General features: G+C 33.8%; 1 non-coding gene across 1 annotated transcript; it reads left to right on the top strand.

Annotated features, from left to right (window-relative positions):
- The first annotated feature begins 6,403 nt into the window (after positions 1 to 6,403).
- LOC131174234 (small nucleolar RNA R71) lies at positions 6,404 to 6,510 on the top strand. Its single transcript, XR_009144482.1, has one exon. It is a non-coding gene; the product is annotated as a small nucleolar RNA R71 (small nucleolar RNA).
- The last annotated feature ends 12,340 nt before the right edge of the window (positions 6,511 to 18,850 follow it).

Here is an 18,850-nt window from a genome sequence, read left to right as displayed (position 1 = left end):
CCCTTCCTTAGGGCTGCCGAAATTCATGGTGGACATACACATAATTTTTATTCATTTAAGTTACAAATTCTTACTTAATTCAAGTCACTAACATGGAAATAAAGAATTTAAGGTATATATGTGTACTAACCTCTTGTAGGGCAGATTTTTCCCAAGCTTAAACTTCACTTCCTTTCCTTTTCTTGGCTGCCAAAAGGTTATGCAAGGTGCAAGGATCAATTTTAGTAAAAGGAGTGGGAGGAATTATGGTGAAAGGAGGAGAGAAATTGAGCTTGTTGAAGGTGTTAATGGAGGTTTGGTGCTAGGGCATGGTTCGGCTGGTTTTGGGGAGGATGAAGGTGGCTGTTGGCTTTTTAATTCTTTGGTCTTTATTTGTCTCTTTTATTAGTTAATTAGATAGTTGTTTAAATTTGATTGGTGGTAGCCTTTAAATGACATCATAAAGATGTCATAATTTGCTTTATTTTGATTTTTCTTTTCTTTTCATCTCTACTCATTTTCAATTTAATTTTTAGTAATGTTTATTCATATTTTATGTTATAATAATTATTTACTTAACTGGACAAGTCGGCCAAAATCGTCTCTGAAGGCGAAATGACCAAAATGCCCTCCGTTTGGCTTAACGGGTTAAAATTGTCTGTACCGATTGAAAAATTTTTCTAAATATTTTCTTGACATTCTAATGCCATAGGAACCTCAATGACCCTTTTCTGGAGTCCCAAAAATTATTTTATGAATTTTTCCCCGGGTCTAGGGCTCCTAGTTGCGAGCACCGCAACTTCCCTCTGGGTTACCCATCGCTTGGGCACCGGCTCATTTAACTTGGTTGTATTTTATTTTTAAAATTTTTCCTAAATTTTTCTTATTAATATTTGAGTTAATTATGGTTCCTCACTTTAGTTTAAATATTTTTCCGAACGTTCTAACTGTCCGGACCGACACCGGTCACCGAAACAGTAGAATGTACGGAGTTGCTACTTGGAGGGTGTTACATTCTACCTCTTCCCCTTGGTGCCTGGAGTATGCCCTGGCTGGTGTATTACTCTGTTCGGGTTGATTCATTGTGCTATGATTACCAGTAGCACTGCCTATATCTCTAACTCTACCCCTATTAACTATTTGTGGACCTCTGAGGGTAGAATCTTGGACTGACCTCTTTGGTGTAGTACGTGGTCTAGATCGATGTGCTCTAGTACAATCCCCAGCAAAATGTCCAAGCTCGCCACAATTATAACAGACTCCCATGGCCTTATAGCAGTTACCCCCATGTAACTTACCAGAAACATTACAAATACGAATTGGGTAGGAACTTCGGGTTGTTCGACGACTAGATCTTGGTGGCTTCTGCCCTGAAGATCCGCCTCTATCATATCCATAAACACTCGACTCCCCAGTGCTCTTCCTCTTTCCCAAGTTACTATTTGAACCTTGACCAGTTAGTTCCCCACTTTTTCCTTTTTCATGTGGTCCTTGTGGGGGTTGGGTTCGAGCAGATATGTAGTCGGCCAACTGTTGAAAATATGTTGCTAACTACCGAGCCATTTGTGTAAAAATCTGCATAGGCGGGATTGGAGCAATTGGATTTCTGACATTCTGAGAAGTTAGGGCCTCCTCTTGTGTCCTAACTATAGCCAATTGTTCTACTGTCTATTCTCCCTCTTCCATTCTGTTAACAAAATCTTCTATTCCCGGAACAACCTACACAAGGAGATTTCTGCTCATTAGTTCATATTTATGATGTAAATATACTATATGTATCAAACATGTGAGCAGTTGTACTTATCAATGAAATATTTCAAATTCATAGTCAAAACTCATTTCAAAATCTTGCTCTGATACCACTCAAACATGTCACACTTTACCCCTCTGTAAGATATGACATGATCCCGTAATATACCTAATAAATTACCTAACTTCGCCTACCGATAACTTATTAAATATACTACAAGGGATTTTAACAAAATAAATGCATTTTTAATTTGGCGTGGTGAGAAAATTTTTCCTTGAGTGTTTTCAACTCAATTATGTGTTATAAATTTTATTTAGGGTTAATTAGGCATTTTTAAAATTTTACAGAAAATTCGCGTGGTTACGGCTAAAATTGGATAAAAATAATTCTTCAATGTACCTGTAAAAGCAATTTACAAAAATTTTCCCAATCCAATTTCAATCAACTCACAAATTATTTTCCCTCAATCAAATTCAGTTCATCACAATTCATTTTCAACAAAACTATTCATAAAGGAAATAATTCATTAATTACAAAATTTAGAAAGAAATCTAAGTACTGCATTCATTGGGGTAATAAAATTTAATTCACAAAAATGTACTTATAAATAAAATTTCCAAATAATATTACAAGGATTTGTATTTGATTAAATACCAAAATAATATTACAAGAGTTTTTGTACACTGCTCAAACGTGCTTACATACATATAATTACGTGATTACATCACAAACTAATGCATACGGGTATGCATACAATATACTTAAAATTTATCTTGAGTTTGTCTTTAATTCGTAGCTCCCAGTGATCTCACTCAGCTGCTCTATCTTTTCTTTCACCTGCAACAGCATACAAAACTATTGCTGAACGATGAGCTCAGTGGTGTACAACTATAATTTAAAATGTAATATATTATGTCTTGACAAAATCATAACAAAGAATTTAGAAATTTTTAATTTCATCATATCTCACAAAGTCAAAATCAATGCTTCCTATAATGTAAAGCATTTATTTAAATACCATTTATCAATAATTACAATTTTTCAAATCATAAGTGAATATTAAAACATTCCCATCAGTCTATGGAAATAGATATTGAATTTCATTAAATAGGAAAAAGCATCAAAATATAAACCAACTAAAATAAATAATTTCTTTTAAATCTTTTGTGCATAAAATATCATTTGGAAGCACAATTACTCACCATCTCAATGCAAGACTAATCTGTAAGGGCCATCATCGGGATGATTCTCACTCCCAATGGTAGGGGAGATCGAATCGTGCACATTCCATCCATCACACCATATCAATTTAATTTTCGAAAGGGCCATCTTCATCATTGATCTAATCTCTTATATAAGGAAGATCACATTAATGTGCACATACCATGGTAATCAAAACAATACTAACTCCAGTGTCTCCTCAACAAATGAGGAATGGGTAATAACCATGTCGAGCATTAATAGTGAGATATAAAATAACACCATAAATTTCATTGCCTTTTTGGTGAGCATAAAATCACAATACCAATAAATTTTAATGCCAATTCCGATAACCAATATTTTCCATGCCCATCACAATTCAAAACATAATTTTTCCATTTCCCATGTAAACCATATTTCAATCGAAATTTCTCAAATCCAATTCATTTAACCCACAACAATATTCAATAATTGTAGAAATAAAATCATAACTTGATAAACATAATTCACAAAGAATTCAAATCATTTGACCATTCAAATTATGTAAAACATTTGTAAATTAAAAACTAGTTGTGCACAAACCTCTTTTGTTGACTTGATCTAATCCAATTTCCTTTGTTCCTTCGAAGACCTCTTTCCAACTGAAACACATAATTTTAAAGTGTTTCAGTATTCATTCAAACCGCTTCTAATAATTAATTTCCAATAATTTCATTTTGCATACTAATTTTACCTATTAGGTCTTATAAATTGAATACTTTAGTGAGGGTTATGGAGTTACTATTCATTTGACCAATTAGTCAAAATATTGACTTTTCCATACTTACTAAATATAGTGACTCTAATTTCACTCACATACCACATTTTGGGTCTTAATTTTATTGGCATTAGTTGCCAATGGAAATTTCAAACTCCCTAAGTGACATTCCAAAATTTCAGTTTTAGTTACCTAAGTTTACTGTTCCACTGACCATATCTACAATGAAAATTTAGCTACACTTCCTTCATCAAAGTTGGTCCCTAATGTCTTAGCTTTAATTCCCTTTTCGAATCACTCCATTTGGAGTTTTGTAGCTCAAGTTATGCTAATTCTAATGTGGCTAGCCAGCTTAGGTCCAACCTAGAATTCTAGGCACAATTCTGGTTCTGGCAGTTTTGAGCAACCAACTTTGGTTGGCAATTTGACTTGCTTATGGTCAGAATTTGGGTTTGTGTTCTTCATAAAAGTTGTTATGATATGTCTAAGCTTTTCCTTGGTATAAAATTCAAATCATTTGGACCTTTCTACACCAAGTTATGACCATTTGAATAAGTACTATTCATATGATCAATTATGTACAGTGGCAGTGTACCAAATTCGGATTCAACCTAATTTTTCACCAACTTATATTCAGTTTTAGGGCAAGATTTCTCCATGAAAATTATAGCTTTAGGTCTTAATCTTCATCTCCAATTGGCCTCATACCAATTGGAGCAATCAATTTCCAGTTATACCTATTTGAATGGGCAAGGTTCAAGCTGTCCAGAATTGGACATCACACATTCACAATCCCATTTCAATTTTAGCCATTCACTAACACTCTAAATCACACTAATTGACCATTTTATTGACATAATCCATAAAATTTAAACACACAAATCATCTCTACTACTTCAATTAAGCTAATTTACACCTTTAATTTAATCAAAATCCATCAAACCCTACTCATCCATAAGCTAGCTGATATTCATGGAGTTATAGATGTGCATGATCTTTCATGTTTTCCATGCAATTCACACTTATTCAACCTCATCTCCATACATAATACTCAATTTAAAAGAGAAAAATGGACTTACCTTAATTTGTGAATTTTCACTTCTCCAATTCTCCTTTCTTTCTTCTTCTTTTTGTTGCCAATGGCTCTACCAAGGTTCAAAAGCAAAGTTTACTTAAACAAACCTTAGGGAAATTATGGCTAGATTAGGGTTTACAAGAGCTTCATGTGTGCTTTCATGGTGGAAGAAATGAGAAAGAAAAGAGAGAGAGTGGGGTGGCATATCAAGAGGAAGAAGACCCAAAATTTCTTTTAATTTTTTGTCTTATTTTACAATATTGATCCCGAATTTTTTGATTTAAAAATTATAAATTTTTATTGCATCATGCTTGCTTAAGCATGATGTCATAATTCACCTTTTTGAATTTCTTCCTTTTTCCTTTCCTTTTTCAACTCTTTATGTTTTTAATTAATTTTCACAATTTTAATTTCTCAAGTTTTAATGGACATTTAGGCCAAAAGTCACCTCTAAGGGTGAATTGACCAAATTACCCCTTACTGGTCTAATCCATTTTTCCAGTAACATTTAATTACTTCTGAAATCCTGGTTTAATTATTTGAGCAGATTCTTGGCTCTTTTCTAGGGTTTTCATTATACCCTTAGCTTCATAATAATTCTTAGGCCTAGGGTACCACAAAGTACCACTCGAATATAGGACAGCGACTGACCTCGTAGTCATTTTCTGGTTCGGTCACCCATAGCTGTGGCATCGGCTCATTTAACTCATCATGCTTTATTTTCTTTATTTCCATTTCATCTTCATGTAATGGCTATTAATTTTCATTCATGACTTTTCTAGGTGACTTAAATATGGTTTTAAGCCCCTTGACTATCTAGACTGACTCTGGTCACCAAAACAGTAGACTGTATGAAACTACCTACTTTGAGGGTGTTACAGAGCTTGCTTGTTGTGCAATATGGTTTTCCAGCATTCTATTATGTGTTTGCATTTGTTCTAGCCTTGCTTTTATCTCTCTTATCTCTTCATCATGCTTAGTTTGATTGGTAAGAATTTGTTGAAGTAATGCTCTTATGGTAGAACCTTGCTCTTGCTATTTAAGTGGAGGTGCAGGATTTGTATTCTTCTGCTGAAGATTAGGCAATGGTTGCCTATTCTGCTGATAAGAATTTTCTTGCTGTTGTGGCTGAAAATTCTAATTTGGAACTTTGTTTTGCTAATTTCCTCATGAAAAATTGGGGTGATTCCTCTAGGCTGGATTATATGTTTGTGAATAAGGATTGCCCATCTACTTATTTCCATAGTTTCCAACATAGGTAGCCTACTCACTGTAATCTACTCCACAGCTCATTGTTCCTTCTACGTAAGTAACTTGTTGAGAACTTCCAAAAGATGATGAATTGAATAGCATACTTAGATCTTTCATCTTCTTTGCCAACATGTTTGTGAGTGCATAAAATTTGACATTGATCATGTTGAATGAATCAAGATCATACATCCCAACTACTTGCTTTTTTTGAGTTGGAGCTGGCCCTCTTGGACTACTCCAAAGATGAGTGTTCTTTGCAATTTTCTCCAAAAGCTCATAAGCTTCATCTTCATGCTTCATGATGAACTCTCCTCCAATTTGAGCATCAATAATCCCTCTAATAACAGGAGTAACATTTGTATAAAAATTCTGATTTATCATCCATTTTGGAATGGCATGATGTGGACATTGTCTTTTTAACTCCTTCCATCTCATCCATGACTCATAAAGGGTCTCATCTTCTCTTGGCCTAAAAGTTGTCATTTGATTCTTCAATTCTTGAGTTTTTCCATGTGGAAAGTACTATGCAAGAATTGCATCTATAAGCTACTCCCAGTTTGTGATTAAATTGTGAGGTAGAGAATCAAGCCAATCTATTGCTCTATCCTTCAAGGACAATGGAAACAATTTCAGCCTTGTTGCATCATCAGACACTCCTGGTTATTTTTGCATATCACAGATCATAGCAAATTTCTTAAGATGGGTATGAAGATTTTCTGAACAATGGCCTCCAAACTGAGAATTCTAAATCATTTGAAGTACCCCAAAATCTATCTTATAGCTATTTGCATCAACCCTTGGTGTTGCAATACTCTCTCTCAAGTCATCAAAATGAGGGAATGCATGATCCATCATACTTTCCCTAGGCACATTAGCATTTACAACTTCTTCCCCACAAGTTCCATTCTCATTGTTCTGATTATTTACACTATTACAACCGCCAATTCTAACTTTTTCTTCAACCATTTCTGATTCAATTTCAGCTGCTCTCAAAGCTTTTTTCTTCTTCTAGTTTCTTTCTTGTTGGCTCTACAAAACTTCTCAGTTTCAGGATTAAACAATAGAAATGTATCACCTGTGCTTTTGGCTCTTCCCATAAAAGATAAAAAATTACCTAAAAAGAACAAACAAACTCAAAGTGAAAAGACAATAAAATAAAAACTATAAATAACTAAAATAATTAAGAATTCAATCTTAAACAAACAACTCCCTGGCAATGGTATTAAAAATTTGATGTGGCGCAACTGCCAGTACATAAGTCGTTCAAATAGTATAGATAAATATATCGTTCCTCGAAGAGTTATGTTAAGAATTGAATTTTTGATATAAAAGTATACTAATCTAAACTAAATTTAGACTAAAAATTAATTAAATGAAGAGTTAGGGAATTGAAGGGTATAATTGTAAATTCAATAAGGGAAATGCTTAAATAGAAAATTTCACTAAAATTATAAAAAATAAATTGTGCTAAATACAATATGGCAAGAATTAAAGATATCAAACAATTAAAATCAATTAACAATCAACAATAATAAAAGAGTGATTTCAGAGTTTAGGAGTTCATATTTAAGCTATTTTGAGATCTTGATTGGTTAGCCAAATATGTGAAATTATGTGTTTCAAGGAGATTGATTCTCAAATCCCTTGAATACTCTTTCTAGTGAAACAAAGAGTACCTTAATTAAATTAATCATACTTTCGTGGATTTAAAATTAAGTAAGACCTATTAGGTTCTTTAATCAATCTATTTTACCCTCTTAATTCCTTAGTCTATTTCTAGATCTAAGTTAATTAAGTTCAATTTCTTGATTATCTATCATTGGGTTTTCTCCTTTCGGTGCTTCAACCAAGGAATGAGAAAATAACTTAGTGGGATCCTACACTAAGCATGTTATTAGGCACACAAGAAATCGATAAAACATCATAATAATCAAAAAATTTGGATTACCAGCTCAAATCCACAAAATATCTTAAATATTATATACTCAACTCCATTATCTAAAAAGAACTACTCACTACTCATGTTTGATACAATGATTCTAGCAAAATAAGGAAATAAAAGATGAAAAGAAAATTAAAATTGAAGAAACCCGATAAAAGAAGTGTAGAAAATGGTGGAGAAGAAGAAGAATTAGAGCTTAAGATAGAAATAATGAGATTGGCAGCTCCTTTGTCTCCTACTCTCTCCCTCTTTCTTCTTACAGCAAAAATGAGATAATAATGCTTTTATATCCTCTGACATAAACTCTAAAATTGACTAAAAATGGTTTAAGGCAAGGTCATACATGTGTGATAAAATCTTGCCTCTTCAGGCAATTAATGAGGAATTGCATAGCTAGAATTGTGCCCATGCAACATCTTATGCAAAGCCAGAATTGGAAAAAATGAGGAAAGACAGGTTCTGCATGGCCATGTACTCCCTATGCATGTTTTAGTAAGCTTCAGAGAGTTTTTATGAAGTTACATAAGCATTTGCATAAGCTATGCGGAAGGTCATGCACATTTTGGCAAGATGAGGAGATTTTCTAGTCAGTTGCATAAGCTATTGCATAACCTATGCATGAGACCATTTGGGTTTCAGCAAGCTTGAGTTCATCCTCCGTGGAGGTGCATAAGCTATGCAGGAAGCTACGCATATTTTGGCTGAATTGTAATACCTCTCCAGTCTCTTACATAAAATGGTGCATAGCCTATGCACTAGGCTATGCAACTTTTTGCAACTTATGAATTTCTTTGATTTTCTGGGAGCAAGCTACATAAGCTATGTAGCTTCTTATGCAACTTTCTGCAGCCTTCAAAAATCTTCAATTCTAGGCTTTAATTTTCACACTTTTAGACTTGAACTTCACTCTTTACTTGCAAAATTATCTTTTAGTCCCTCCAAACATCATTTTATCTATAAAACAAAAACAAAATTATTAATTAATCCAAAAATTGATAATTATGTAAAATGAAGTAAATAACTAATAAATTTTACTAATAAATCGATAAAATGACTATGAAAGTTAACCTAAATGACTATATGAAATGCATATATCATTTCATCACCAACACTGTACATAAATAAAAGCTAAAATAGAATACTTAAGATGTGAAGCATGACCATTTATCTATGAAGCCGACAATTTTAAGACGCCAAATTTCTATGGCCTAACTTGTAGTGAGACCTAGGTGTAAAAATGTGCTTCCAACTAATCAAATTTAGATTGCTGCCCCTAGAACAAAGAAAACATCTTAGTGCCTTGCCAATCTTTTCCACCACTTGTATTGAAATATTAAAGCATAGAGAAATACCACATTAGTAAAGCCTAAATGAAAGTAACACATTTTCTAAAGTAAAGGAAGCTCCTTTCTAAATATCTAAACTTTTTCAATCTTAAGTACTATTGGTTTCCCAAAGAACATTTCACCTATGGTTACAACCCCAAAGGACTCCCAAGTATATTAAATACCGCTTGAACCTAGCACATCCCACTAAATAAGTTAAAGCTGAAAGCTACTTCTTACCTATGTTGGCAAAACATTCTTGGGGAATGGTAAACAAGCCTTGGTTGAAGTATATAGCTCCCATTAGTTGGGAGATTTAGCTGTAGGCAATGGCAGAATTGTTATTAGAAGTATTGCTATTGCCATGATATCTTTGACTTCCTAAAGGATCATTTAGTGAGCTATATTTCTTCAGCGGAAGTGTATGCCTCTTAAGCTCTGAGAAACTTCCTATTTGGTATCTTTTTCCTACCCTTTCTCTTTCTCCGAGGATAACACTATACACAAAGCCTAGCTCTACAACAATTAGCTTATTATGATGGGCAATTGGCTCATAAATTTTCAATCAGCAGGCCTTAAGATTCCTCAAATATAGATTCTAGATTATCTATCTAGCATGTCCAAAATCTGTTAAAAAACTATATTATATTATTCAGACATTTCAGCTCCCCCAAATTGTTTTGCAAAACAAAACTTGAATTTCTTGATAGCCATGGTGCTACTTGCTACAAGAAAGAATGATTATTAGGACTAAATTTCAATAGCCATAACATTATATACACTGTGATGAATGCGTATTGTTTGAGGAGCATTTTTTGTGAGATTGGATTGTTGTTGTTGAGACAGAGATAGGTTAGGTCATAATTTTTCTTGTCAACCATTGATGTTGTATGAATTTTGGATTAGGTCCTTGCTTGCATCATCACACAAAGTATGAACATTGTTTCAATTGTAGCCTTGCAGGAACCCAAATTGAAGGCAAAGTAAAAGAATGTTAGGGTTCCAAACCCATTGTTGAGATACAATCAGATAACCAACCGACTTGGTATCTTTTGTAAATCAAATGGGCAACAAGAGGAATCATATTTCATTTGCATAAGCAAATAATAATCAAACAATAATAAATGAATCATGGAGAGGGTACCAATTTTAAGGTGGAAACATTTCAGTGTCAAAAGAAAATTGTGTGATATGGTCCATCAGAATCTTCTGCATGAAATATTATGATTTATAAGGTTCCTACTCATTAAGTTGGAGGGCGCACAACTTCGTTAAGCATTGGTCTATCCTACTAAGAAATAAGAGGCCTCTAATGTGGGTCTCGAAAATAAACAAAAAAAAGTTGAGGGATCTTCCAATGTTATATTTGAGGAAACAGTTGGAAGAAAAGACATTTTAATGATCTGCACTTTTATTTGTAGTACAATTGATAACAAACATCAAAGATCAGTTCAAAATCAACAATTCATAAAAGACCAAAAAATGTGGTCTGCTATTCTTCCTCATTTTTATTAATTGCACAAGCATCACTCTTTTTTTTTTTTTTAAGAACTTGGTCCCAGCAAACTCTGCTTAAGTAGTTTGCACTTAGTCAATCCCAAGCCCGGATAAAGGAGGAGGGTTGTAGTAGGTGACAGCCAGCGTAAAAATTTCATCACACCTTATGATATAAATTCAAATGATATAAATGTTGGGGCGTCCTCTACTTACAACGCGCTACATTGGAGCCAGGGTGTAGTGAGAAATATGCAAGGGTGTAGGGCGTTCTCTGAAAGCGATGCGCCATGCCGGCGCCCGGGTGTGGTGTTAAGTGAGCAAGGTTTCCTACATCATGGATGGGTGTGGGTAAAGAAGTTAGTCCATAGGACAGATAGTAGAACAGATAGTGGAATAGAACACAAGATAGACATAGAAAACAATAGAAGATATCATAGAAGGAGACCAATTAGGAAGGAACAGGATAGGAGGAGGATCAGAGTTGGTACTTGGAATGTTGGATCACTTACAGGAAAATTAATGGAGCTTGTGGATACCTTGGAAAGGAAAAGAGTGAATATTGCTTGCATTCAGGAGACTAAATGGGTAGGAGAGAAAAGTAAGGAAGTAGATAATTCAGGGTACAAACTGTGATTTACCAAAAAGGAGAGAAAGAAGAACGGAGTAGGCAAAATCATAGACAGGACATTGAAAGACACTGTAATAGCTGTGAAAAGAGTAAGAGATAGAATTATACTAGTAAAACTAGTACTAAAAGGAGAAATAACAAATATAGTTAGTGCTTATGCCCCACAAATAGAACTATATAGTGAGAGTAAATAAAGGTTTTGGGAAGATATGGATGATTTAATGCAAAGCATACCGAATGAAGAGAATGCTTTTATTGGTGGAGATTTGAATGGACATGTAGGAAGTGATAGGCAAGGTTATGAGAATGTTCATGGAGGTTTTAGTTTTGGCCGTTGAAATGAGGAGGAAAAAAGCATCTTAGATTTTGCTATGGCATACGACCTAATACTAGCAAATATCTACTTTATAAAATGAGAGTCACGTTTAGTGACTTTCAAAAGTGGGCAACATAGAAGCTAAATTGACTTCCTCTTAACCAAGAAAATAAATAGAGCTCTATGCAAGGATTGCAAGGTCATTCAAGGAGAAGCTTTAACAAGTCACAATCGGTTAGTGGTCGTGGATGTCAAGTTTATGAACAATTCAAGTAAGGTCAGAAGAAATAGTGTAGCTCGAACAAAGTGGTGGGAGTTCAAAGGAGTAAAGCAAGTGAAGTTCAAAAATGAGCTTCTCGAGTCCGAAGCATGGAAGCTGGATATGAAGGCCAATGATATATGGATATAGATGGCATTAAAGATTAGAGAAATAGCTAGAAAAGTACTTGGAGAGTCTAAAAGACATGGACCACCCTCAAAAGAGAGATGGTGGTGGAATGAGGAAGTACAAAAGGCAGTGAAGAGAAAAAGGGAATGGTATAAGAAATTACCTAAATGTGATAATAATGAGGCATATGAACAGTACAAGATAGCAAAGAAATAGGCAAAAAAGGCAATTAATCAAGTAAGAGCACAGGCCTTTGAAAAGTTATATGAAAAACTTGAAACTAAAGAAGAGGAAAAAGATATTTATAGATTAGCAAGGACGAGAGAAAGGAAATTTCAAGATCTCAATCAAGCTAGGTGCATTAAGGATAAAGAAGGAAAAGTGTTGGTGAAAGATGAGGATATTAAAGAAAGATGGAGAAATTATTTTAATGATCTCTTTAATAATAGCCAAAATGGTAATAGCATGAATATAGACTATAGAACAATAGAAAAGAAAGTGAATTATATTAGAAGGATTAGATCTTTAGAAGTAAAGGAAGCACTTAAGAGAATAAAAGTGGGTAAAGCCTATGGACTCGATGGAATACCAATTGAAGTGTGGAAGTGTTTGGGAGATATGGGAGTGGCATGGTTAACTAAATTATTTAATAAGATTCTAAACTCAAAGAAAATGCCTGATGAATGGAGGAGGAGTATTTTAGTACCTATTTTTAAAAATAAGGGAGACATACAGAGTTGCTCAAACTATAGGAGAATTAAACTCATGAGCCATACTATGAAGTTGTGAGAGAGAGTTGTGGAGCATTGACTATGTCATGATACTTCTATTTCTCTCAATCAATTTGGCTTCATGCCCGGTCATTCAACTATGGAAGCAATCTTTCTCATTAGAAGCTTGATGGAGAAATATAGAGATGTGAAGAAAGATCTACACATGGTTTTTATTGATTTGGAGAAGGCTTATGATAGTGTTCCAAGAGATGTCTTATGGAGTGTGTTAGAACAAAAGAGGATATCTATTAGGTATATACAAGTGTTGAAAGATATGTATGAAGGAGCAACTACTATTGTGCGCACAGAGGGAGGAGACACAAGAGATTTTCTGATCTCAATTGGATTACACCAAGGATCAGCTATAAGCCCCTACCTTTTTACATTAGTTTTAGATGAATTGATGAAACATATACAAGAGAGTATTCCTTGGTGCATGATGTTTGCGGATGATATTGTTCTAATAGATGAAATGCAAGAAGGAGTCAATAGAAAGCTCGAGCTTTGGAGAAGTACTCTAGAGTCAAAAGGCTTTAAGTAAAGTAGAACGAAGATAGAATACATGCATTGCAAGTTTAGTGAAGGCCAAACTAGTGATAGGGAAGGAGTTAGTTTGGATGGAGTGGTACTGTTCCAAAGTAATCACTTTAAATATCTCGACTCAGTCCTCCAAGTAGATGGGGGATATGAGGAGAATGTTAGTCATAGGATTAATGCCGGATGGTTGAAGTGGAGACGTGCTACGGGAGTTTTATGTGATCACAAGATTCCCAATAAGTTGAAAGGAAAATTTTACCGTACAGCCATATGACCGGCTATATTATATGGTAGTGAGTGTTGGGCACTGAAGGAGTTATATGCGTCTAAGATAAGAGTTGCAGAGATGAGAATGTTAAGGTGGATGAGTGGCCATACTAGACTAGATAAAGTCCGTAATGAGAGTATTAGAGAAAAGGTAGGAGTGGTGCCAATTGAGGATAAGTTGAGAGAAGGAAGATTGAGGTGGTTTAGTAATGTGAAGCATAGACATACGGAGGCTCTAGTTAGACAAGTAGAGCACATTAGGTTAGAGGATAGAAAGACAAAAAGGGGTAGACCTAAATTGACTTAGAGGAGAGTAGTACAACATGACCTAGAAGCATTACACATTTCTAAGGATTTAACCCAAAATCGTTTAGAGTGGAGAAAGCAAATCCATATAGCTGATCCCAAATTTTTGGGATAAAAGCTTAGTTGAGTTGAGTTGAGTTGAGTTTGGTCCCAGCACATGTGTGGGATACCAACAATATCATATCCAGACCAGGGGACCTGCTTTGACACAACCAAAACAAAGATATTCACAATATGCATAAAGAGTTGTCACGGTGTAAAATGGTTCAGCAACTCTATGTGCATCCAGTGCATTCAGTTATGCACTTATATTTATCACAGTGGATTTTGCCAAATATTTGTGTGCATTATGGATATCCTGTCTGAAAAGATTTCTGTAACTGTGCCAATCAATAAATACGTGAAGTCAAGTAATTTTAAATGGCAAATAAGATGTCAACCAGAAATAATATGGTTTTCCTATATGGATTTTTTTTCCCATGATTTGCATCATTTTCTTGTCAACATGTCAAGTTGGTTACTTCTGTGAAATTAATTGATTTGGCTCTTCTGTTAGTGGTTATAGATGCAAAGATTATTTTTAGGTAATTAGATTTCTTTTTCTTCATTTTCTGTGACCTTGGATTTCAAGAACCTTTCTTCTCCAGAACCAGCTTATGAGTGCTTGAAGTCCTTACAGAAATCTAATGCCTCTGCTATAGGAACACACACACACACAGAGAATTCTATTCCTCTGTTCAGAGACAATTGTCGTCATTAAAATGAGAGAAAATTCATCATTGGAAAAGTTTCAGATTATTTTGTTGGGTTACTGAAAAGTTTCAGATTATTTTGTTGGGTTACTGTCCATGATCTAATGCATTCCAGGATTTATTGACCATGTTACATTGTATAATTGCATGGCCAAGAGTAATCATGGTGTCTTTCGCACTCTGATTGGTATCTATGAGATGAGGTGAACTTGAGAGAAATTCTTGCCTAAACCCCATCCACCTTTGATCTAAGATACAAAATGTGTGGAGGGAACCAATCTACCTATTTTACATGTGGGTCTGACTTGTTTATGTCTTGGGTTTATAATAGAGTGTGTTTGGGCAAGGAAAATTGCATCATTTGGTTGTTGCTTAAAAGCAATATCATGTTACTTATTTTAATAATCATATGAACAAAGCATTACACAAATTATAATATTCAAAGTAATATTTAATTGGCATGATGTCGATATGTGTTTGGTCCTCAATGAGTTTGTTCATTTTAATACTCAGGGCAACGTCTGCCATTTCACATGTTGGGCTGGGTCAATTCAAAACATGTGTTGTGCTTCTTGGAAATTTTTATCTCTTTGGTTTGGGTCCAATCCAAGAGTAACCAGCATATGTGGTGCGTTCACAGCAATTGCTAGTATGTTCTTGCGCATACCTCAATTTATGCAGCATGAAATCACAGGCAGGGAAAACATCTCCATGAAAAACATCGACAGCAAAATCTAGGTTGAGTAGAGAAAATGATGATAGTCACGATGGATATGGTGGGGAATCTGTGTAGTTATGTTTGTCAAAATAGGTAATTTTGTTAAACTAGTTATTGTTTCATCATCTAATTTTACGATTAGGGGCGTTATCTATTTCTATGTCAATAGAGCAGTTATAGGGGTATCCACTTACTGCAAATCTTGAGCAAACTCCATGTTAATTCTATAGATACTGACCAGTGCTTTTGCCGCTCTCTTGAATTATATTCAACATTGTAAAGGTAGTAGAAATTGTAAAGGTAGTCCCGAACTCAAGTTATTCTATAATTTTACCTTGGTTAAGTTGGATGATTAAATCTGAAAAATATTGCTGGCTTAAAAAATTTAGTAAAATGATTTTAATTAATGCAAGGACGATGTAGAGGGCATTTAGGAATATTTTTATAATTTTGAAGTGTTGAAAGTAATTATATGGACTATAGAGGAGTTATGGACTCGAGCTAAAATTTAGAGGCTTGAACCTAGATTACGATTCTTATAGGCTCCGGATGGGTATTATAATTGTGGGCCTAAGGCCCTATTGGTTGCTATGGTTGCATTTTTCTTATAGGGGGATTAAGTCCTGTTGTAAAGGAGACTCTACAGAAATTTCAGTAAGACCTTAGGAAATTATTCTTGTTTCTTTGATTAAATCAATTAATTATTTTTGTCAGTAAATTTGAGAGGGGTCAATATATCTGTCTAGGTAATCGGTGCCAACTAGCCTTTCTTTTCCTTTTAGCTGGACCAGCTGCAATTGGGTCAACTAGTCTATGAGTTGGATATTGATTATTTTTGTAATTTTAATATTAAATATATATATTTGGCATACTCGTATATTCTATAAATAAATTATTATGCACATGAATAGTTAATATATTATGGGCATTTTGGTTGCTGCATATTTAATTATTGTAATTTATTTATAATTATCATCTTAAGGATAATTTAGAGCTGTGTGTGTGCGTTGGCGTGAGTATAGTGCAGATATGGATATGGGTACGATGGGTAGTCACGGCTAGAGCTTGACTTGCTAGGACCCAATCCTTATATATGGATAAGTCCGGGTGAGTATGACTTTGAGTTGATCTTACTGACCCCGCACTTGGATTATTAAGCAAAAATCTGGCTTGAGTTGACATCGCTGGCATGTATTAGATTAAGAGAATTGTATAGAGGATCAACTCCATATATATATACTGATGTGATATATTGGGTGTGTGAGTAGCTTCAAATTAACTTCTCGTGTGAATATTGGGTGAATTATTTTTTATATATAATGGATGTACATTTCATAGTAGGATTGCACTAGTTTTAGATTGTTATAGAAATTGCATCTATAATCAATATCTAAACTCTCTTAGTTGAACGCTCATTCATGTTCAAAATTTTTTTTTTTCCAGGTTGCAGAAAGAGTAAATTTATTTCTTCGAATCTAACCTGTATTTTTTTTTCTGCAGGTTGTGCTGTTTAGTTTAATAATTTTTAATATCTATCTATTTATTTATTTACTTATTTATTTGTTTAATAATTAGAACTTCGCTGTGACATGAGATTATGTATTTATAGTATTAATTAATAAAAAATTATTATGATATTTTGTACATGATAGATATCAAAATTGAGCTGGGCTTCCTTAGTTTGATTTTTAATAATTATCGCGTTGAGTTGGCCCAAATAAAAATATAATATTTTATTTTATTTTATTTGCATGTTAGGCTTTAATTTTGGCCCTAGTTATGAGTTTGGGAATAGTGAGGTTTATTACGGGTCTCAGAGGCTTTATGCTGGCCCAAATCCTAATGTCGATTCAACCTGTAAAATCTGGTCGTGACAAATTTTTTTTATTATAACCCTTCTTACTCTTCCTCTTTCTTACTCTTCCTCTTTCTTACTCTTCCATTACTTATACTTCCTTCACCCCATCCAAATAGACCCTAAGGAAGTATTGAAACAACACTAGGCCTTCTATTAAATACCTTTTTTAACCTCCAAACAGATGTTGTACTTGGAAGCATACCAAACTTTTTGGCATTGTACACTGGTTAAGGCCACCCCAACACACACCGCACCACAAATCACCGGAATTCAAACTCCCACTACAATAGCACAAGGGTTCTGCCTCAAAAAACTCAAACCAGATCAAATTCAAGCCACCCTAGATGTAGAGAGGGCCCTCACAGAGAGAAACAAGCTCGGCTGAGCCTAAGAACAACACAGAGAATCTTTGGCTAGTGGTTACCTACCTATTCACTAATGAAGACTGTAAGTGCACAGAAGATTTAAAATTATGCATCATAAATAAAAAGGATTGAATTATAATGGTTGAAACTTTATTGTTAGGTGAGAATAAAACACCCAAAGCCCCTATTACTAATAAAATCATTAATTTAAAGCTAGGGCTAGGAGATTTATTGCCAGTGATGAGGACAACGTCCAAAAGCAGCAGTTTTCTCATAGGAAGGGCACGCTAGAAGATGAAGGCACAATGGAGACCTTCCAATGAGTTTTAGAGAGCGTAGTTCTTGCAATTCTTTCTTCAGTCCGTGTTTTCGTCACTTAAACTTTCGCAGCATCTTTTCAAGAATTCGCAGCCTACCTCTGTTTGCTTCAGTTTGGTCCTGCACCAATATATTTATTTATTATTCTACCAATCTACCAAATAATAATAATAATAATAATAATAATAATAATAATAATAATTCATTCATTAAGCCCCACCTTGCCCTCCGATTCTGGAACCAAACCTCAACTTGTCTTGCCGTCAAATTCAATTGCTCAGCAAGTTCATGCTTCTGTGCCCGCATGATTGTTATTCCATCCAATTTATTTCTCATAAGCATATTATATAAATTTGTAAAAAAAAATATTTAAATTCAATTTATAATGAATTTAAAACACATAATGTATAATAAGTTTACATATTTTATATATAAATAAATTTTATGTAGTTATATTTTGAGTTTATAAATCAAATTTGGACAATAAAAATTTATATTAATTACACAATCATATAATTATTTAAAGATGCTCTGAAGAAAGAAAATTATAATACCAACAAAATATTCCTGATATTTGCTTCAAAATTATGTAACAATTTTAGTCCTTAATTATATTATAATTAAAACTATTTAAAATAATTATATTTGAATTTAATTTAATTAATTTAATAAAATTAATTTTAAACACTTTGTAAAATATTTTGAAATTTTAAAATTCATTTGAATTTAATTATATAAAACAACTAGCATAATACATGGGTAATTTATAATTTTTATTTTTTAATTTAATTTGCAATTACATTTTAAATAAAATAAATTATTACTATTAAATTGATTTTAAATTAAAA

Source organism: Hevea brasiliensis, chromosome 15, assembly GCF_030052815.1.
Source record: "Hevea brasiliensis isolate MT/VB/25A 57/8 chromosome 15, ASM3005281v1, whole genome shotgun sequence".
NCBI classification, from domain to species: Eukaryota; Viridiplantae; Streptophyta; class Magnoliopsida; order Malpighiales; family Euphorbiaceae; genus Hevea; species Hevea brasiliensis.
This window is presented reverse-complemented; position numbering and strand designations above follow the sequence as displayed.